The sequence below is a fragment of the Cavia porcellus genome, unplaced genomic scaffold (genome assembly GCF_034190915.1).
Source record: "Cavia porcellus strain 051 isolate PalLab524CR breed Dunkin Hartley unplaced genomic scaffold, mCavPor4.1 scaffold_5, whole genome shotgun sequence".
NCBI lineage: Eukaryota > Metazoa > Chordata > Mammalia > Rodentia > Caviidae > Cavia > Cavia porcellus.
In genome coordinates this window covers 64761488-64783556 of record NW_026947488.1, presented here as the reverse complement: position 1 = coordinate 64783556, position 22069 = coordinate 64761488, and the positions used below count along the sequence as shown (strand labels likewise).

Here is a 22069-nt window from a genome sequence, read left to right as displayed (position 1 = left end):
TGGAGAGAAACAGGAAAGGAGAAGAATCAAATGGCTCATGCGTTTGTTCAACCAACACCTGCTGAGCTCTGTGCCATGCCCTGTTAGATGTTGTGGTGTACCTTATTTCCCTTTTTGAAGTGCTTTTGTTCTAATAAGAATATATAAATAAAACCCAGAATTCGTAAGTATTAACAGTCATCCTGTGAATTTCCCCATTCTCCTACAGTGAGGGCCTCAACCCCATGGCACACACATCAGGTTGTGACTGCCTCTACAATAACAAACACAGAGGGCTGCCCTTTGACCTCACATACTAGTAGGGAGGCTAGAGCTTGGAGACTTCTGGGGTACTGTAGCTTTCTAGTTCCAGTGATAGCATGAATTTCAAAGAGTTTGACAATAGATCTAGGAGAGGAAAGGCACACTGGTCAGATACTAGGCTGTCTGGTTTCCTACCCCATGTCTCTCGAATCACACCTCTGAAGACAAGGATGAGGAACTGTTTGCTGAGTCCCCCCAAGGAGCCAGACACTGGCTTTAGGAGTAACTCTGAGAGGTAGGTGTTAGAACTGGCATTTACATAGGTCAAGAAACTGAGGTTCTCTGCTTGAGGAACTAGACCATAATCACCCAGTTGCTTTGAGGCCATCGGACACATGATGGACCTGGCTTCTGCTACAGGTTGGCTACTAGGATGCTGCCTGTCTGGATTCACCTCTTTAATGCTGTCACTCTATCCTCCACTCATACCAAATGACTTAGATCTCTAAAGTGTCACCAGACCATGTTTTGAGGCTCTTCTGAGTCCCATTCCTAACTGGCCAAAATTGTTAAAAGCTCTATTTAGGAGTCTTTTTTTCAGGAATACACCCTTACCCCAACTTGCCACATCAATCCTGACCTCCCAAGGCTACTCTGCTTCCCTCTTTCATGGCTGAACCATGACTGGTCTTTTGATTCTCTGTCCTTTACCCCCTGATCCAGTCAGGTTGGATTAATGGTAATTGAGAACAAAAACTGTACCTGGTTCTACTGGGACTCAATAACTGTTAGAAGGAAAGAAGAGCAGTAGAGAGGGAGAGAAGGAGGAGAGGAAAGGAGAACCTGGCCTCCAAGAGCCCACCCAATCCTAGCTGATCTGACTTTCCACCACCACTATCTGGCCCTCAGATTCAACAAACACAGTGACTTCTTCATCTCAAGATGAGGGGCAGAGATTTGGGCAGCAAATTGGCACTGCAGTCAATTTTTAGTCTTCCCAAAGGGCACTACTTGTCAGCTGGTGATCTGCAGTGAATTTTTAATCACAGATCAGTTGCTTCCCTTCATGCTCCCCTGACAGATCATAGTGCTGCTGTGTGCTGAGGGAACAGGGACTCTGCTTTCTGAGATCTACAGAAAGATTCATCAGGAGAGGACATTGCTACTTGAGCCTCTGTCTGACTCTGAAGACTGCTGCAAACATTTTCACCTGTTTTCTCTGTCCTGGGACAATGCAGAGTGGAAAGCATTTGGGAGTATAAGAATAGTTGCTTCACACTGGGCCACAAGGGCCCATGACCATAGGAGGAGCATGGAGATTGGTGATATAACTACCCATCTTGATATAGTGCTTTCCAAGTTATAGAGCCTTTCATGTCTGTGATCTTAGTGCATACTCACAACAGCAGCACAGAGCATGAACTCATAGAAGCTATTATTTGAGAGGGCACATACAAGATACTACACATATTTGTTTTATAAATGCTTTATCTTTTATACTCATAGCATTTAGGAGAGAGGTGGCTTTTATTGTACATATGGTAGTGTTAGGGATGTTAAATTCCTTGCCTAAATTCACACAACTAAGGGAATTGAGATCTGGAGCCCAATTCAGGTCTGTCTGATAACAAAGGCCATATGTATGACCACTTTGCCACTTGAAATGCCCTTTTCATAGATGAAAACTTAGTACATGGTAGAGTCAGAATGTACTTCAGTGAAAGAGATGAAAAACCAGCATAGGTGCTGGAATCAAACAAAATGGAATATAAACTTGGCTCAGCCTCTGAGAGGACATACAGCCATGAACAAGTTGCTCAGTCTCTGTTTCCCCAAGAATAAAACAGGGACAATAGCATCTGTCTTGCAAGACTGTTCACCGCAAAACCCCTCAAAGTGCTGCGTGGAGAAAATCAAGAGATACTCACTTTGTTCATCTTCTAGACTTCCGGAGCCAGAATTCCTTTGAAGCTGATGACTCCAATTCAGGCTCTCTCTTTTTAAAAAATTCATTCATTCAGTGGTTATAGGGTAGAAGAAATAACTGGTACTACTGGCCATTGCTTCAAGTGCTGTGTTGAGCCCTTTCACGTGCTCAAGACCAGCTATAACGTGGGGATTTTTATGTGCTTTATAGGTGAGGAAACTGAAGCACAAAGAGCAAAGATCACCTGGTCTAGAGCAGAGCCCACGTTTTCTGAACCCACCCCTTGCTGCCCCATCCTCCCCGTGATTTGGCAAAGCATGTGTCAATCACCTCCCAGAAAATACCTGTCTTTTTTTCAAGTACTTACCTTTTGATCAAGAAAAAGGCCAACTCTTGCCTGTACACATTTGCATGAATTTTAAACATCACAGATATAATGCCTTAAGAACTTAATTATTTGAACGTTTGTTTTTCAAAACAAAATGTGTGCACTGTGTGTGAAAGAGCTTTCCCCTCTGTTTGCAAACAATATTACTTTGCCTTCTTTTACTGAAGAAATTTTACCTTGGAGTAAAAAGAAAGGAAGAAGGAAGGAAAAGAAAGAAAGGAGAGAGAGAAAAAGAAAAGAAAAAATTACACTGAATAAAAGACCTAGGGGAAATAATTACAGAAATACTGCAAGTTCTGCATTAGCTAGAAAATTGCAGCCATTTCATTGTGGGAGTAAAGCTATTTTATTTTAAAGTGGATCCTTCACCTTCCAAAGGGCTAATTATGGTCCTGCCTACATGTTGTGCTCATAGGCTCCAATTTCATCTTTTCATTAACCACACTGGAAATAACATAATTGTGCCTGCACTCTGGAAGCATCTTCGCAGTGGTCCCCACAACAGGCAGGAGGGATGTGGCAATCAGTCACTTGTGACTCGGTCCATGTTTTCCATAATTGAACCCCCCCGCAAGGACCTTGTCACAGGCCCCTCCTCCAGCTCAGCTAAGAGAAATTCATAAAACAAAGAGAGTGGTCAGCAGGAGCTAGAGAAAGTCCAGCAAGGCCAGTGCAATGATTGTTAAGAGATGAAAGCCCTAAAATGATATTTATGGAGGAATTTTTAATGATGTAGGAGAGTATGAGAAATATAATACTTAGGAAGGAAAGCCTACAATATATGGACATTATGATTTCAACTGTTAAACCCATGTGCACACTCATATATACCTATCAGTGTCATTATGTACCACTATATTTTACATTTACTACATACCGATTAAAAGAATCCTTTAATATCCAAATCTAATAACTCAAGCCCCAATATTACGGAAACGAGAGGCTCCAAAGTCTCCTCCTTGAGATCTCAAGGATATCATGAGGAAAGGAGATTATGTTTTTCTAGGAATCACCTCTGTTCTCTTCTTCCAAACCCTCTTTCTGGCTTAGTTCCTAATCCTCTTGAGAGTTATCACCATCCCTCCATGTCCACTCCTCTTCTCTAGCTACTCCATACCTCTGAGCACAAGCACCCTCCTTGCATTCCCCAGAGCTCAAACAATATCAGGCTGTTTGGTGAAACAGAATTTATCCTAAATGGTTGGAATGAATAAGGGCAAAGCTGCAGCGCTGATAGGAAAAGCTGAGAACTAAAGATCAGGCTTCAGTCTGTGAAGCTGGTTGAACATGCTAGGTCCCGTGCAAAGTCTGCCTGATGTCTCTAACTGAGGAGGAAGGTGGACTCGGGTTCTGGGTATGCTGCTACTCATGTGTGTTTGTGCATGCAAGTATGTGTGTATGTGGTGGGGTGTGCATTCCTGTATATACCATTTGCATGTCACTGTCTTTCTGTGTCTCCTACTCCCCATTTCTGCCAGTCCCCCCCTCTGCATCCCTCATTGTCTCCCTGTATCTCTCTGTCTCTGGTGATCTCTTAGACTTCCCACTGCATTCACTGCCTCACTTCTCCAATTTCCAGAGTCCTAACAGTGAGAAATCCCTTCCTCTCTGTCTCTAGCACAGGACTAAGGATTTGTCTGATTAGAATGTAGACAATTCAAAAAACTTTTCTTTGATATTTTTCATCCAGACTCACTGAGGAGAGCAAGAGAGGGGAGCTAACAAGCCCATTAAGGTACCTTCCCAAACAAGCACCTTCCTTGTCCTTCCTCCCAAACGCAGAAACAGCTGCGGCTTTAAAAATAGCATGCTTTCATCTTTTGAAGGAAATATGCCAAAATTTTAGCACTTGCTGTCTTTGGATGGCAATGAACAGTTTAGTATTATTTACTTCTGCCTGTTTTTTCTGAACTTTCCAAATCATCCATAGCTAGCATGAGCTGCTTTATCATAATAAAATCTCCAATGTATTACGCACCTGCCTGATAACTGATTTAATCTTCCCAGCAGCCTTAATAGAGAGATATTTATATGCCCATTTAGAGGTTCAGAAAGGTTAGGCAATTTGCTCAAGGTCACACAAGCACAGGTGGAAATCAAACAAGACCTCAGGCCACAGCCACTAACTCATGGGCTTGGGTAGAGGCCCACCCTCTCCTTCTACCCTACACCGGAAGGGTGTCTGAGGCACACACACCTGGAAGCTGATGAGATGGCCAAGCGACTTTGCCTGGACCCTCATTCTAAATGTAAATGACTCAGTACAACATGACTCACAAGATTAGCCTTCCCAGGGGAGGAGTCCATTTCCCCATCCTGCTTACATCAGGCTTGGCCTATAACCCATGGGGGCACAATGAGTCCTTGGCTTGTGGAACCTAGAAATGACCAATAGAATGTGGAGGGAATTGACATCAGTTCTGCACAAAAGTGTGGGAAGTCAATAACCTTGTGTTTTTCCATGTCACTTTGTTCCCTCTGCCACAGGCAATGTCCCCAAGAAAATCAGCTTGTAACCATGGAGAGAAAGAAAGCGTAGCAAGTCCATGCTGGACATGTGGCCTGGGAAAGAATGTGATCTTTGTTGTTCTAAGCCACAGGGATGTGGCAGGTGTTGGTTACTAACATACTTCCTGAATCTTCTTGAAAGGAAAAATGAGGAAGTCTTCACCAGAGCATTAGTGTGAAATTCTCCTGTCCTTTCAGACAGTGATCTTGCCTGAACAAATCAGCATTCCTTCCTCCAGTGCATTGCCACAGCCTGCTTTCCTGATGAGGCAGGACTTTAGACTCTCGCAGTCATAGACCCACGATGGGCAGACCAATTAGTACATGGCTCAATTAGTACAGCCCGAAGTGGAAGGAGGCCACTGAGCTCTCACCAACTGGAGGCTCAGGGATCATTCGGGCACAGTGTAACATAATAAAGATAGATGGAAAAGGGGATTGTAGTCAATTACCACACTCTGGTCTGAGAGCCAGAGAGCCACACACCTTCCTCAGGCAAGCTGTACCCTACAACTTCAGCAACACTACCTAAGAGAAAAGAATGGCAAATAATCCAAGAGCTGCAGATCATATTTTTAAAAATAGCTATCATCACTAGAAACAGGCAGGAGAGATGGCAGCCAATGCTTCTGCCACCAAATGATGCAGTCAAGTGATTTTTCAAAGAATCCCCAGAGGGATGACACGATCATCTCATCTCTAAGTGACTCAATTGGTAGTTCTGTTGCCAAAGTGTCTGCATTCAATTTGTTCTTTTCTCACGGTTCTTGTATTCTTTCATCTGGGCCATCATTCTTTCCCTCACTCACTCCCTAGCTCATGCGTTCCCCTCTCCTTCACTCAGCCAGTGAGAACTCCCAGCACAGCCTTGCGGCAGACCCCAGCAGCCTGAGCAGCAGCTTCATGCAGAAGAGGTACAGGCGACCACACAGTGCAGGACCCAGCACACAGAAGATGAGGGTCAAAAGCCACAGCTGAGCTCTGACACTATGTCCAAGAATTCCACGGTGAAGTCTTCTGTAGTAACTATATTTTAGGTTCTGGAATATGGAAAAACTTGCTTTCACTACTCAGCCTAACCTACCTTGCTTCACTAAAAACTGTGACACAATGTTGTGTGCCATCTGTGTGGATGAAGGCTACCTCATGGGCAAAATACTGATATGTATCAGGTGTGGGAGATGTGGAGATCACTGCTCAAATTTGCAGAAAGGTCAGTCCCATGAGATTGGGGGACCAGATTTCCTGGCAGTCTTTGCTGTTCACTGCTATGGATCTGCTTCTGTTTTCCAGTCAAGCTCATGCTATTCTTGGATGGTCAATGATAAAAATAAAATAGATGTCAGAGACCTGGCTATATGTTTCCAACCCAGGACTTCTGTAGCAAGTCTGCAGCCTGGTCTGGTGACCCATACCCAACCCTTTCACATGTCTAAGTTTACTACTTGGGGAATAAATCAGACACAGAAGGACTGGAGAAAAGGCAGGAGAGAGGAAAGAGAGCAAGCCTCTCTCATAGTAGAAGCACTGTGGTTTAAATGTGTAGCATTTCTTTCCTGTTCCTTCTCAGAAGAGAGAAAAAATGTGAGGGCTCTCTCTTTCTGTCAGGAGTCCTGATATTCTTCTAACATTCTCTTCTCCTCTGAAGCAGAAACACTAGGCTAGCAGAGAACACCCAGACCAGGATGCAGACATTCTACAAAAAAAACCCATGACCCTCTACAGAAGGCCCATGGCCTTGCTACACCAGCTGGACAGACTGGACAGGGATGATCTACTCCGACTGTGAGCAGTAGAATCAATTATGAAAAGGGAGTACTGTCCTTGCTGCAGTTGTGCAGAGTAATGTGATTTAACATAGATCAGGGAGAGTACTATGGAGAAGGAGTATTATTTGATCTGAGCTTTGATAAATGAGCTTCCTGGGTCTATCTGTACAAACCACGACCCATGACCTGCTCTACCCACATATGCTTAGAACTCACACTTGAAACACAGACCATGATGTCACGAAGGCTTCTTCAGACACCAGCAAGAGAAACCAACTGTGGCAATGTATAAGGAAAGGAGATTGGAAGGGACAGCCCTGGAAATCTGAAGGATCCAGTAAGAGAGCAGAGAGAAACCCTATGATTCTGGAGTCCTGTGTGGCAGAAGCTTTACCCTAATTGCACCAAGTTATTCCTGTGAGAATGGATAGATCTACCATGTTTAGTGTCTTCATTTCTCTGCTCATGAGTCCATTCCTAAGGATAGAGAGGTTCAGTGTCCTCTCACTGGCTAAGACATGGTTGATGCCCTGATGAACAGTGCTGGCAAGACGGAACGTACTTCTAAGACATAATGACCTAGAGAATAGGCAGTCCCATTCTATGAAGGCAGCAGCCTCCATCATCCACACAGCACCCAGGCCCAGTAAAATGAGGACAATGCTTTCCATACAGGAAACTGGCAATCAGCAGAGGCAGTTTCAATTCGGAGGTCGAGCAGAAACTAGACACTCTGTATTGAGAATGAAATGGAAGAGAGGAGGTGTGACCATACCACTCCTCTGAGCAGTACAGAGAAGAGGAGGCCAGAGATGGGTCATTAGAGAGGTCATTGGATAAAGGGGGAATTCTTTCTAGTACAGGAGTGATTGAATCCTCTTCATAAGCCAAGAAGCACCAGGCATGAGGAGCAGGTGGAGATGCAGCAGAGAATGGTAAGGAAACACAGAACAGGAGCAATGGGCAGGGGCGAGGGCCTCAGGCAAGACTGGTCTTTGAACTCTGCCTTTGCCAGTGTAGTGTGCTCCTTGCTGCTAAGAATGCACTAGAAATCACGCTCTATTCTCTCCCATCGCTCAAGTATTATTTTAACCCTGTGATGGTTAATTAATTTTGCAGGCCAACTTGACAGGGCTATAGGATGCCCAGATAGCTGGTAAAACATTATTTCTGGATGAGATAAAGGTGTTTCCAGAACGCATCACCATTTGAATTCATAGACTGAGTGAAGAACACTCAATGTGGCATCCTCCAAGCTGGTAAGGGCCAGACAGAACAAAAAGGCAGGGTCAGGGTGAATTCTGTCTGTGACTGTGTCTGTCTGTCTGCATGTTTCTGTTTCTCTGTTTCTCTCTCCCTTTCTCTCTCTCTCACTCTATCTCTACTTATACCTCTCTTTCTTTCTGTCTGTCTCTGTCTGTCTGTCTCTGTCTGTCTCTGTCTCTGTCTCTCTCTCTCTCTCTCTCTCTCTCTCTCTCTCTCTCTCTCTCTCTCTGTCTGTCTCTTCTTGAACTGGAATATACCTTCTCCTATTCTCCAAGGCCAGAACTTCCTATTTTCCTGCTTTTGGATTCTTTGGAACTTTCTCTAGCATTCTACTTCCTTCCCATCCCCACTCCCCTTCCCAGCCTTCAGATTTATACTAAATTGCACCACGAGTTTCCTGTCTCTCTGGCAAGCAGAAGACAGACTGTGAGACTTCACAGCTTCCATAATCATGTGAGCCAATTCCCATAATAGATTGCTTCTGTGTATCTCTATATATCTTCACTGGTTCTGTTCCTCTGGAGAACCCTTCATAATACAACCTCACTTTGACCATAGTCCTGGAATAATCACTTTGTAAGGAGAACATTATGATGCTACATAAAAAAATCAAAAGACCAGAACTCACCAGACATGGTGGTACATGTCTATAATCTCACCCATCTGGGAGGCTGAATCAGAAGGATTGCAAGTTTGAGGTCAGCCAGAAAATTTACGTGAAACCTACCTACCTCAAAATGAAAACAAAAAAGCACTGAGGACATAGCTCAGTGTAAAGGCCCTGCCCCCACAAAACCCCCACACAATTCTAGGACCAATTTGTATTAGCATACCGTGCAAGGATACATGTTCCTAATATTCAACTACAGTGATTTGGTCAATACATTTTTAATTTTCTAATAAAATAAGAAGTCTGGAGGCAGGTAGTTCAGAGTTGGTACAGCTGTTCCATAATGCATTTAGCACATCAGTTCCATCTGTGTACTGCTCACCCATTCTCAGCAGATGCCATGGGATCGCATGCTTATCCTCTCATACATATCCTCTCAAGACGGCTGCTTTACCTCCCGGCTCATAGTGATACTCCAGCTCAAAAAAAAAAAAAAAAAAAAAAAAAAAAAAAAAAAAAAAAAAAGGAGGAGCTGGAGCTGGATAGGAAGCTCCTGTAATTAAAGAATTAAACCTTCTAGAAATCCCTTGTAGGCTCTGGTTCCCTTCTGCAGGTTATCTCTGGTTTCATAGGAATCTACCACTCTGCACTAATTAGGATCTCACCACACACCTGCTTCTCTGCAGCTCCACTTCTCTCCTAAGCATCTTTTGGGAGTTCCTTTCGGGGAATGACTTTCTCCACTCTGAGAGTCTCAGCAAGATAAATTCAGGTGTATTCTCTTCAAATCCAAATTCAAAGGGATAAAGGCCCTGCCCCCCCCCCCAAAAAAAACCTCACACAATTCTAGGACCAATTTGTATTATCAGATTGTATGAGGCTACATGTTCCTGATATTCAGCTATAGTGATGAGGTCACTAAATTTGTAACCCTTAACCAGGACAGTCAAAAGCATGTAGAATTGTGTCCCATCAGAAGGACTCACATTGCACTTTCACTTATGAGGGAGACAGCACGGAAGTGTCTGGACTTTAATCCCTTATCCCTGTAGAAAAATCCTGCCTAAACCATCTCCTGTAAGAGCTCCTTCCTAAAGTTTTCACTTTCTCACTTTTCAGAGCCGCCTTTCTCCTGCCACTTTCTAAACCCAGATTGCCAATCCTCCTGTAAGTTCTGCAGGCCCAAGCCTACATTTAGGTGCTTTCTACTCAGTGAGCAGACTACTGCTATTACTGAAAGAGAAGCACAGGCTGACTGATGCTATCACTGCCCAGATGTGTGTGATCCTGAGACCATCTCACTTCCTTGTGAATTTGATTTTTCATTACAAAATGATAGGCTACCCCTAAAGTATTCCCTATTCTGAGCAATGTGTTTTGACTTTGCTCACTTAAGAAATGATTTTTAAAAATGATCTTTCTACTGAGTAACCCTAAATGGACATCAAAGCCTAGATTTAGGTTTTGGCAGTAGGTGCAAAACATAAAAGCTCCATTAGGGCAAGATGACTTATGCACTGGAAGCTGTTGAGGCATTCCCAAGACAACCAAGCCCACATAGATACTGACCAAAGCCCATTCACTACTGATGGCACCAGAGTGCAATGTTTATATTAGCAAACAGGCACTATTCAGTATCTTCCTGCCATGATTTCAAAGGCCCACTTATAATCCTATTGTTTCAACTATTCTTGACTGTAACACTTCTTAATTGAACCACTGTAAAACATATTTTTAGGGAGCATTTGTTTTTTCCCCCCTTGAAAGCGTCTTTTGCAACAAACACACATCTGCCTTAAGAAACTTCAGCGAAAGGGGAACAGCCTCTGTGAACTCATAGTCATACCTTCAAGAAAACTTATTTTGTTAGGACAGCAAAGTGACCCCAGTTTGGCCTTATGCTCTAAAAAACAAAAAACATTGTTTAGCTGTGTCTAATAATCCATAAGGCATTTCTGTTAACTTTAGTGTGTAAATTGTGTGGCTGTGGAATGGGCAAGAAAAAGCAGGAGTGCAAAATAGGCAGAAAATAAAAATAAGTAAGATCTTAAATATTTGATTAAGACTTCTATTTTTAGGTAACTAGTTACCATCTGGGCTCTCCAACACCAAACAAAACTCATTGAACACCGTTTAGAATTCTTAAAATGACAAGATAAAACTTTCTTCTGTTTACTTTTAACTGAGAATGTAGCCCTTTAAGTTAATTTTTACTTAAATATTTAACACAGACACTGGATCAAATATAAACCAGCAAAATTTCTCAAATACTCACCCTGTAATTATGAATCAGATTGTGTAATGCAGCTCAGCTACTTCATCTTACCTTTCCTGTATTCCAAAAACTCTTTCCAAGACAAGAGAAATCCACTCCAGATTTCTTGGAAAGTCTTCTTCTAGAATACTTTTCTCTTGTCTATTTACTGATATTTTTAATCATGCAATTCAATGTATTCAATTATTCTTATATTCATTCAACATATATTTTTGAATAACTATCAGGAACTGTTCTAGGTGTAGATACGTCAGAAAACAAGACGTGTAGGTTCAACCTCTTTTGGATCTTATATTTCAGTGAAAGAAACAAACAACAAAATCTACAAATAATAAATGCTACAAAAAGGGTAGCACATGAGAGTTTCGTGTGTGTGTGTGTGTGTGTGTGTGTGTGTGTGTGTGTGTAGATTTGGCAGGCAGACTATTAGAAAATTAGTGAACTGGGCAAGTTACCTTAAGGGTTGTGGAAGTACTAATGTCAATGACAACAGTAATGCACTAGGTCAGGTGTGAAAGAGGCCCAATGTGTGCGAAAAAATGCTAGTAAAGCCAAGGAAAGTAGAGCTGAATGGTGGAAAATGCCCACAAGCCTTAGCAGGGCAGGACTCATGAGGGCCTTGAAGACCATGGAGAAATTTTGAGACGTTTACCCTACTTCTGGGGGAACCCATGGGGGTCTTTGAGCAGTGGAGTGTTGTGAACTGATTTGTGTTCTTAAGAGATTGCTTTAGTCCAGTGGTTAGTATGTCTAATGGAAGCTTTCTAGGGCAGTATTGCTTGCATGATGTAAAAGAAAGACTTGGCAGTAGCATTTTTCATGCATTAGTTGTAAGAAAGTACCCATCTTGTGAAGTATTTGTAGTGATTTGAAAGTTTACAGTTTAGTCATTTAAAAAGTTTATCAGTCTCCATTTTCACAGGTACCCAATGTGTCAGCGAGGTTTCCCATTACTGAGGCATAATACCCAACTCCCATAATTAAAAGGGGCACAGTTTACTTTGCTCCCAGTTTCAGCCCATGGTCCATTGACTCCAAGGCAAAGGTAACATGACAGAGGTTGTGTTGGAGTTTAGTTTATGGTGACTGGGAAGCAGCACAGGGGAGCGAGGCCAAAGAGGAAAGGATGAAGGACCAGACATAAATCCCAAGGCCAAGCCTTTGTGACCTCCACCCAAGGCACACTTTAAGTGTGATCCACCAATTCCCAGGATGGATCTTAAAGACAACCAAGTTGAAACTCCATCCTAGTGACCATATCTAGCCAAAGTTGGCTCTTTCCAATAGTCCAGAAATGAAGTTAAAATTGTGTCATCTAAACACAGAGCCTGACCAGGTCCATAATCTATCACAGCCCCTTTGAGAGCCTATTTTCTAGAATGTTCTCAAAACACTGCTTAAGATCATTACTAACAGCTCTGTATATCTTTATAGCTGCCCAAAATGTCCCATTTCATCAGAATGAAGTACAAGAGGAAGGCTGCAGGTAGTGTTATATTATAGTTGACCTACTTTTGATAACCACAATTTTATCCCTAGAAATAATTTCTTAGGTCTTTAGAAACATGAACTAATCTCTCAGTTTCTGTTATTTTGCACTTGAAGATCTTCTTCCTAAACATATTCCAGTACATGATAGTTGCAAAGCATGTTATTTACACTGCTTTCTGGCGTATTCCCCCAAGATTCAGCTCATCACCTGTTACAGTTGCTGGCTTTCCAATGTTTCCTTCACAAGGTTACCCAACATCTTCATTTCTCTGTTGGTGTTCCCTGTGCCTCCCATAACACTCAACCATTTATCTGGGATCTGCTTCTGAGGGACTCACACAGACAAATCTCCTATGTAAAATCCTCTTGTTCCCTGAGGTGACATTACCCAGTCACTTTCCTTCGAGGAGATAGTAAAGTTAACAATAAGGTAAAGGTCCAAAAGTACTGGCTCCATTATACCTATCCGCCATTAGCCATCTGTGCTCAAAGCAAAGGATATGACCTGCATCTAGATGCTTCTACTTCTAAAATTAGGAGCGTGGTTTCTCAGCCATTGTTTACTTTCCATACATAGGTTAGATAAAGCTTGGCTGTTATGTGAGGCCCTTCCCTCCCACACTGTTTCTCATCCAGGAAGTCAGAAAGAGATCCTAAATCTTTACTAAGGCTAGACAGTCTTACTGTCCTGGGAAGAAAGCTTCCCTTACATGACTCTGAATCAGAATGACTTGACCTTTGATGGTAACCCAAGAGTTGTAAACAACCAGGGTGACACATGCCACACACAGTGCCTTAGAAATTCCTCATCTTTCTCATGAACCTTCCACAACACACAGGCACAGACTGAGTTAGCAACAATAAAAGAATATCCGAAGATAATTACTTCTTTCTTTACCTTTAGATATTAAGCTTCTTAATCCTTCCTCAAACTCAGTGTGGGAGATTGTTACCTTGTTACAGGGAAAGGAAAAATGACATATCTCAGGTCTTCTGTGGAGACACATTTTTCACCCTTGGAAGGAGAGAAAGGAGATAGAGTGTACTTTGTCTTCAGTCTGACTGGGGAAGTAACCCTCACCTGGGGAATTACTAGGTACCAGCTGTGTGACCCTGTGGTATACAGGGTATATGGGGCACCCTAAGTTTAGGGACATTGTGCTTGCCCCAACAACCTCATAGGAGCACTGTGAGGATTCAGCTGATAGAGAGAAGGCCCAGAGCCAGCTTTATAGAGTGGTCGCCATACTCAGGGGAGGACTTGTCACTGTGACCGGAATAGATGGAAATTAAATGTACAGCAGCCGCAAGACATTGACATCATCCTTGATGTCTTTTTTTACACACTCAAAGTCATTTCATCAGGAAATCCAACAGGCAAGAACTAGTGAATCTTGCCCCTCACGACCTGTCTGCATTGCAAGGCCCCAGGGAATGCTAGGAGTTATGATTGCTTTAGAGAGAGGCAACTGGGGACCTGAATTACCTAAGAGGACCTGGGGGATAAACACAGAAATCTTTAAAACCCTAGGATTTCTTTGAGGCTTCTTTTCTCATTCTAAATAAATGTCACCCTCTGGCCCCTAATTCTGTATTCTCTTTCAGAAACACTCTCCTCTTTCCCAACCCCCACAATTGTAGAAGCATAGGTCCCCAAAAACCTTCACGCACTCCTGGTTTGAGGTCTCAGCCTCGCCAGAGCAGGGCTTGAGAACAGAGGCATAAATTTGTCAGCAGAAGGAAGCAGGGGCGCAGTAAAAGAGTAAATCCTCATCTAACATGGCAGAAAGTCAATAGATAAATCAAGAAATCGCTATGTAAGCTTATTTTTTAGCGACGCGAGGTGACCACCAGAAGAATTAAACAAAGGAACTGATAAAGGCGGGTGAGTGGGAGCAAGGGAGAAAAGCCTGTTGCTTTCATTATAAGCGATAAATTTGTTTTGTAAAAAGTGTTCATGCATTACTTGATGTTTTAATTAAATCTTAAAGAAGGTTAAAAAATTTTTAAATGAAACAAACGAAATACAAAACAGGAAAACAAAGATCAGACGCGCACACTACGTGAAAATGTTTTGTCTAGGGACTCAAAGGAGCGGATGGGGTGGCCCGCTGGGCGGGGCTTGGTAAGGGGCGGGGCAGACCTGTTTTAGGACCAACCACAGCAAGGGGTCGGGCGCAGAGCTGTTTGCCTGAGACTCCGCCCCTAGCGGGGAGCACAAGGTCAAATTCGCCTTAGACCCCACCCCCAGCGCGGGGCAGGAGCGGTCACCCTACTCCGCAGTCCTCTGACCTGGAAGCGACCCAGCGTCCAGACCTGACACGGTGTCTATTTGATCTTTGAGAGCAGGCAACAACCCTGCTTCGGCCTTGCCATCCCCCGAGATTCACCCGGTGCTGCCGCAGAGCCCCGTGAGGCTCAGGTAAGCGCCGCCAGGAGCTCTGACCTTCCTGTTTTGCCCGCGTTGGCGTCTGCGAGGATCCTGATCTGGGCTAGACGCTGGGGCCCATGTGACTCGCTCCCAGCTGGAGACCCGGGCGCGGGCTCTTGGTCGACAGGTGGCGGCTGAGCTGCTGCGTGGCAGAACAGCCCCGCCTCATCCCCACGGGCCACCCATTGTAGCTGAGGCTGGTGTCACCTAACCCTTTGGCCCTATGTTAGACTTGGCTTCGGATCCCACCTCCAGCAGCCTGCACGCCACAGTTAAAAATAACTATTCAGCAAATACTGTATGTGGAAGGAAGGTCCATAGGCCCTGCTTTGAGAGCTAGTGCCCTGCCCTTGACGTCCTCTTTTGGATGTGGGACTGTACCTACCCAGCGGGACAGCAGTGTGGAAGACAGCACTGCTCCAGGGAGCTGTAAGGAAGCAAAACACTGTGCAAGGAGATCCCGTTTCTTAGGGCTGGCCTCAGTGTGCTGCCTCTGAGTACTCCTTTGCCCTCTCCTGAGCCTTTTCTCATGTGTCAAATAAGAATCTCAAACAGCTTGTTTGTTAGTCATTCATTCAGGAAATGTTTAAATGGTGACCACTTTCCCTTCTTCCTAGAATTCAGAGAACTCAGAAGCTGGCCTCCTGGAGCCACATGTGGTGGGTCAGGACCAATAAAGCCAGGTGCAACCAGATGCAAGCAGAGCAAGGGGGTGACCCTCTGGCTTGGGTGGGCACGGTATCCTGCCAACTCCAGGAGCCCCCTAGAACATCAGGCTCACACTGCATCAGTGCCTTCCTGTCCGACAGGGTTCCCCTGCACTCTGGGATCATGTGCTCAAACTAGCCAGAAGGCTCTCCAGAAGCAGCAAGTCTTCTTTCTGCTTTTGAGGCCCCTTAAACTCTCCATGGATTTGGGAGAGCATTGGGGGCTGCAGAAACGCCTGTCACTCACTGGCGTATTTTATGGACTTGAATGATCCTGATGTGTGGCTGTGTTCACAGTGCTGGTGTAGACACTGCCTTTGCTCTGTGCAATAACCTGGGAGGGCCAGAGTGGGGGACATAGGTGAGGGAGTAGTCTGGTGCCATTTGTGGACAGTGGTCAGGAACCTCTGGATGAATTTTAGCAGAGGGTGTTGGAGGGTCAAAGGAGAGGGAGCCTTGATGCAGCTGGTTTCTCCTCTCCAGGACAGTGTCCAGCCACAGAGAGAAGGGAAGCCTGGTCTCTCGGCTTCTGAGTTGTGAGGATTGTGCCAGGTGGGGATCTGAAGAACTGTGTAGGGTGATTAGTGGGGGAGTTGGATTATCAGTTGATGTAGTTTTGCTAGAAAGCCTCAGCCTCCGGATGAGAAGGCTGTTCTGCATGATAAAGGGCTTCTGGGCAACCACACTATCAAAAGGCCTAGGGGTCCGAGTGTCTGTGAACATCCGGGTCAGAAAATAGCGAATGTTAGAGGAAGCAGGAACCAAGGTTGAAAGAAGTCTAAAATTGTCTCTTTCAGGCTGTATCTTTAACCTATGGCAGTGTACAGGTCTTCCACAGGGGTGTGCCTCTCCCCTGTGTATGTGTATGGCTATACCAGGTACTGAGACCTTTCAATGGGGTAGGAGCTGTGAAGCCCAGTTTTATAACCTTTACACCCAGCAATACTATGCATAAAATACATGAACAATAGAATGAATGGATAAATGAAAATAAACCAAATATAAACTTTCTATAGTGTATATGTAAATTTTAAAAAAAGTATAAAGACAGAGACAACTAACATTTTTAAACACTGGCTGAGAGCCAAACATTTTCACATACATTGCAGCATGGTGGTAATCAGATCAAATTGCCTGTCACCTCCCACACATCACAGAAGCTCTCCAAACGAAGTTTTGCATCTGTAAAATGGGACTTATATCCACTGAATAAGGCTGTTTGGGCCATTAACCAATGTAAGTATATGAAGCACTGACCTCAGCACACAGCTAACAATATGAAAAATGCTCAGTGAGTGGTAATATATTTATTAATCTTCCCAGTGCTCACCACTGTTGGGCAGACATTAAGGCCACAGGCATAAATGGGTGGCATCGATTCTGATCCCAGTCTCATCTGAGGAGCTCTGCAGACACTAATCCGAGAGCTGGTGTGAAGTGTGGTCAACTTCATACACATTTCACGCATTACTTGAAGTACTTGCCTACGTAAGATCTTAAAAGGAAAAAACCTTCCAAATTATAATTTATGTGCCTTTCAAGCCCAGGTATTTTATCATCTAGCTAAATCTTCCATGCATCTATGTTAAACCACTTTTAGCTATTGAAGCTCTTAAATAAAGTGGCTTGCACTGACCAGTGTCTTTCTTGGCTCATTTATCATATTTTCCTACTATAGATGGACAGGTCTCTTGGGAGTGGGAAGGCATCAGGACAGCAGCTCTTGCTCATGAAGTTCTGCGTAATGATGCTTAACAAGCCACAGTGGAGACCTGGAAACCTCATTGTCTCTCATACGCAAGGCCTGGGTGCCTGTTTAGGGAGTAGGTGTAGCAAAGTATTAGGTTGCTAGTGTGAACCTGGAAAATTAGCCCTGAGGAAATCTAAAGTTCTCTAAGACAATGGGTTTTTGAGTCAAAGTGTTTTGCTTGAAAAGTGAGTCTTCTGGAAGTCTGAGCTGCCTTTCTGTCCAGACAGCAGTGCTGTCTTTGCACCTAGCCTCCTCTTACCCAGTGAAGGCCCTGTTTGCATATCAATGCACTTACTGTCTGTGTCTGGCACAGACACCCCTAAAGCTACAAGCCTGGGTAACTGCTGAACACCTGCCTTGTGTGAAAGACTTCCCAAGCCCTCTTCCTCCCCACCATGGCCTTCCTATGGTGCCAGGAACCTCCGCTGCTTGCCCTTCTCCACCAGCTCTGCACACCTTCTCTGAGGACCACAGGTATTCCACAGGTGGGCACCAAGTGTTCCTGGAACCCAGAACTGTACCTGGCACTCCATCCTCTCTCCCTCTTTTTCCTTCCTTTCACCCTCCTTACTTCTGCAGATAATTCAGGAAGTACTCTGAGAATTCAAATGGGAATCAAAGTGGCACAGCCCTGATCCTCCCGAAGCTGACACACATTGTGAGACAGGCTTAAGAAAGGCAGAATTAAGCTCCTAATCATACAGCAACTAATCATATACTGAGTTGTCCCCACAGAGCAACCTTTGTGTATGAGAATGTGTAAAAATGAGGCAAATAGAACCAATATGTATCTATATATATATAGTGGATCAATAGATGTTGATAGGAGTTTTATATTCATTTATTTTTATACCTTTAAAGGTTTTGTGTGGTGTTTATTCATAAATTCTGGTAAACATTGTTTTATGCTACTCGGGTAATCTTACTGAGAAGGTGTCCTGTGAAAATGATTATGCTTCAGCTTCCAAACAGGAGAATGGTTCTAATTCTGCAATTCACTTGTCCCTTTAGACTACACAGAGTGTCTCCGTGGATACTGTGCCACTGGATACTCCACTCATCAGTGTCATCATCTCATACTGGGTGGCACTCACAGGCAGGTTTGCCTGAAGGTGAATCTAGTGGGCTGAGTGGTGGAACCCTCAGCTTTCCAAGGGACAGAGTCTACCTGTATCTCTTTGATACCCTAGCACGAGACTGAAGGTCCAGCATAGGAGAGCAGGACAAAGCCAACCACTGTTGTCCCCAAGGGCAGACTCACCCGTTTGCATGCAGCTGTGGCAGGTGAGCTGGTGGTGAGTCTTCCCAGGCAGGGCCTAGCCCTCACAGAACAGTTCCTCATGAGGAACCAGCCATCCTCTGGAGGATTCTATGCCTGCCTTCAAGATCATTCAGTTCCACTGAGAATAGACAGGCAGTGGTACATGATCTGGGAAATATTTTTCACTATCCCTGGTTATTATTCCGGTTACTTTATTTATTTGCCTGGAGCTATCAACAAAATACACCTTCTATCCTCAACAGTGTCAGATGCAGAGCATATTAGGGAATATGAACTTTTCATCTTCCCAGGACCAAAGGAAAGAGTGTGACTTGTATCTCTGTACACAGGTGGAGGAGGCCTCCGCATTCTTCTGTAGGGGCAGTTATGACCTCGGCTGGTAGCCCAGTGAGCAAGACCATACTCAGTACAGCCTTAATAGGATCTTGATGGTGTGGTTGTAGCCATGTAGGAAAGAAGCATCTCTGGAAATCTCTCTTCCATAAAGGCTGACCCACAGGAACAATATTTTTGCCTCTTGAAAGTGCATGTTAAGTGGTAGATACTTACACAAAAAGTTCCAAGGAGTAAATGTGTCCCTCAGTCAACCTGGAACTCTTTTAGAGCTCGTAAGTTGGTTTTAAATTAGAGCTAATCTTTCTGTTTTCTGCCTCCATCGTCCCCTCCCTTGCTTCCTATGTGAGAATGTGGTGTCAGAGCAGGACCACGGCCACACAGGAGGTGGAACTTCCTTGCAGAAGAGAGAGCCTGCAGGGCTTATGATCTTGACTTTGGTCCTTCCCTTGTGTCACATTGTTCTGAGGATGGCAGAATGTGGAGCGATGCAGGGTTCCTTCAGCCTGATTTCCTAGCCCCAGCAGCTCTGCCAGTAGCCAAGTGTTTGCTTGGGGTAGGGGGTGGGGAATGATAAAAATCCATGTGCACACTAAGCAGAAGTTGGACTCTGAGTGGCAGACGGGGCAGATTTGGTGTTGGTGTCAGTAAGAGAATCACGCCAGGCTGGGGAAAGGAGGCTTCAGAAAGCTGGAAGTTTGTCCTGGGAGGTGATCATAAGGACAGTGTGCTGTCACATGAATTTTTATGTAGGAGTTCAACTGGAAATTATTATTGACTTTGAAATGTGCATTTTAAAGATCAGAAATAGGTGTTTACTGCTCAGGCCCTCTCCTTAGTATCAAAGCCTGCTTTTTGCTTTTAATTCCCCACCTGTCCTTCTTCTATGAAACGTTTATGATGCCATGGGCCGTTCTTGTATTTCTTTGTGAGAGAAAGGATGACAGTGTCTTTTGCCCACTTTATATTTTGTCAGTTATCAAAGAACATAGATGATAAAAGTAGAGGGGCTGCCTGTTTCAGGTGTCACTGAAATTCTACTACCTCTTGGCTTCTGGAATTCTAGTTTAGGAAAATAGCCTGAAAAGTAGAAAAAGCCATTGTATAAAGTTACTGTCTGCAACATTACTTATAACAATGGAAGCTTAGACGTGACCTGAATACACAGTATAGGAAGATACTGAAAATACAGGGATACCAGATTGATGAAATATTATACAGTGCTTAAAAAACGTGAAGGTTAGTAACACAGGAAAACTTTACATGCACATGAGCAGGACGCCATTGCATTAAAAATGCACTCAGGAAACCATCTGCAAGGGAGCCCTCCAAAGAGACAAGAGTCGCATATGAACAGTGCGAAATATGGATACTTTTAAAAAACTATTTCAAACTTTCTATATTGCTTTATTATTCCCGTGTTTTTGTTTTAAGTCTTAACATGAGCCAAGTTGAATAACGATTGTTCTGCTATTTGCTATTTTCAGGGCACCGTATTTGTGGCCTTATCCTGAATTCAATCTTTCAATCAACAGTTTCTAAGGTAGGCTTGGCTCCTTGCCTCCATCTCTGTAGTCCAGGGTCATATGCTGGGTTCCCTGGCTGCTTACCCTGGTGCTATAGACTGATTCTCAGGGTTTTAAATTAAAGAAGAAACTGGCCTGCCTGGTATCAGAGTTGCGGGAAAAGCGGGAGAGGATTGCGACCTTTGGGTTCCTCACTGATGAAGTTTCCACCCTGCATCCTTCTGTTTTCTTGGCCTTCAGGCTTTGGTGTTCTAGCACCTCAGAGGCAGGACACTGCATTCTTACTGCCAGTTCTTCCTGTGCCCATTTACTAGCCTAACGCTGGCCAAAGCCAAGTGCCTAATAAGCTCATTCATTTGGCCAGACAATGGGATGTCCTAACACATCTTTAGACATGGATTTGAATTTAAGTAGGAGGGAATCTCAGGAAGCATCAGCAAGAAATAGGTGAATGAGCCAAATGAGTGTACTCTTAAGCTTGTTACCAACGTAGAGGTCTTCGAAACACCTGCCCCAGATTTGTCCTCTTTCAATGGTTGGAGACCGTGTATGTATACACTCTTCCTGTCTACTCATTGGTTGAATATGGTTACTTAGGAAGAATTAGTCCTTGGGTCCTCTGGAAGTTCCAGTAACCAGCTAAAGCTTCAGGGCAGAGAGACACAGGTGCAGCCAGCTGGTTTGCCCTAAGATGGCAAAGCCTGAGACACAGGGCACATCCCTGGCAGTGTGTACTGTAACATTATTCCCTAAATAATATAGATATCCAGGGTACTAAACGGAAGATAACCAAATTCATAATTACATGCTGTGTCACAGACCTGGTTACACCAAACTGAAGACCGCATAAGTAGTACAACCCCTTCCCCAATTATGAAAAGAAAATTTACGTATTACCATAGGCTGCCAGTGTTTTACTGAAGTGGCCAAAAACTAGTGTTCTGCAGCTGTGTAGTTTGAGATCCAACACTTTTAAAGAGACTTTGAGTATCTGGATTGTGGCAACATCACCCCCTTTGTCATGATTTGATTATTCCTGTTATTTCTCTAGTACACTAAGGTCATTTTAAAACAAAAATGTATTGGGGGAAAAGCATTTAACATCCTCTGTATCAACTGATGGTTTATGTTTGTGCTATGTTTTAATATTAATACTGGATATACTATATGGACACTGAGGCCAAAGGATGGCAGAGAATTTCAGTAGTTATGGCTTTAGTTACTGTGATAAACGTTTCGTAGTCGTCACCTTTATATCAAAACATTCCATCTCCAATTAAAGACTTGGTAAGCTCTACATCACAATATCTTCTCACTTGAGACATTTCTTCTCAACTGTGTTGACATTTCAACTTAATTTATCTGTAGTTGCACGTGTTCTGTTTTGTTTTTTTTTTTTTCCCTCTCTTTTCTCCCTAAGCATAAAGGAAGAGTAACAGCAGCAATTTGGAGCATGATATCAATTCCAGAAAGGGTCTCCATATATTTATTAAGTTTGTTTAAATACTTGCCACCACAAATGGAGGTCTTACTCCAAGAGATGATTTTAAAATGTTCATGCAA

At 43.7% G+C, this 22069-nt stretch overlaps 1 protein-coding gene and 1 long non-coding RNA gene across 5 annotated transcripts in view; one reads left to right on the top strand and one right to left on the bottom strand.

Moving 5' to 3' along the window:
• The window catches only part of LOC106029133 (uncharacterized), a 143271-nt gene extending 128196 nt beyond the window's left edge, over window positions 1–15075 (bottom strand). For both annotated transcript variants that reach the window (XR_010047591.1, XR_001202801.3), the window contains exons 1-2: window positions 14924–15075; window positions 13376–13492 (exon numbers count right to left, since the gene is read on the bottom strand). This is a non-coding gene — a long non-coding RNA (uncharacterized LOC106029133). The remainder of the gene's footprint in view (window positions 1–13375; window positions 13493–14923) is intronic.
• The window catches only part of Nmnat3 (nicotinamide nucleotide adenylyltransferase 3), a 129652-nt gene continuing 122276 nt past the window's right edge, over window positions 14694–22069 (top strand). For 2 of the 3 annotated variants that reach the window (XM_013160017.3, XM_013160016.3), the window contains exons 1-2: window positions 14694–14899; window positions 20468–20523. The gene's annotated coding sequence lies outside the window, so the exon portion shown is untranslated. The remainder of the gene's footprint in view (window positions 14900–20467; window positions 20524–22069) is intronic. The other variant, XM_005006710.4, reaches the window with a different exon arrangement.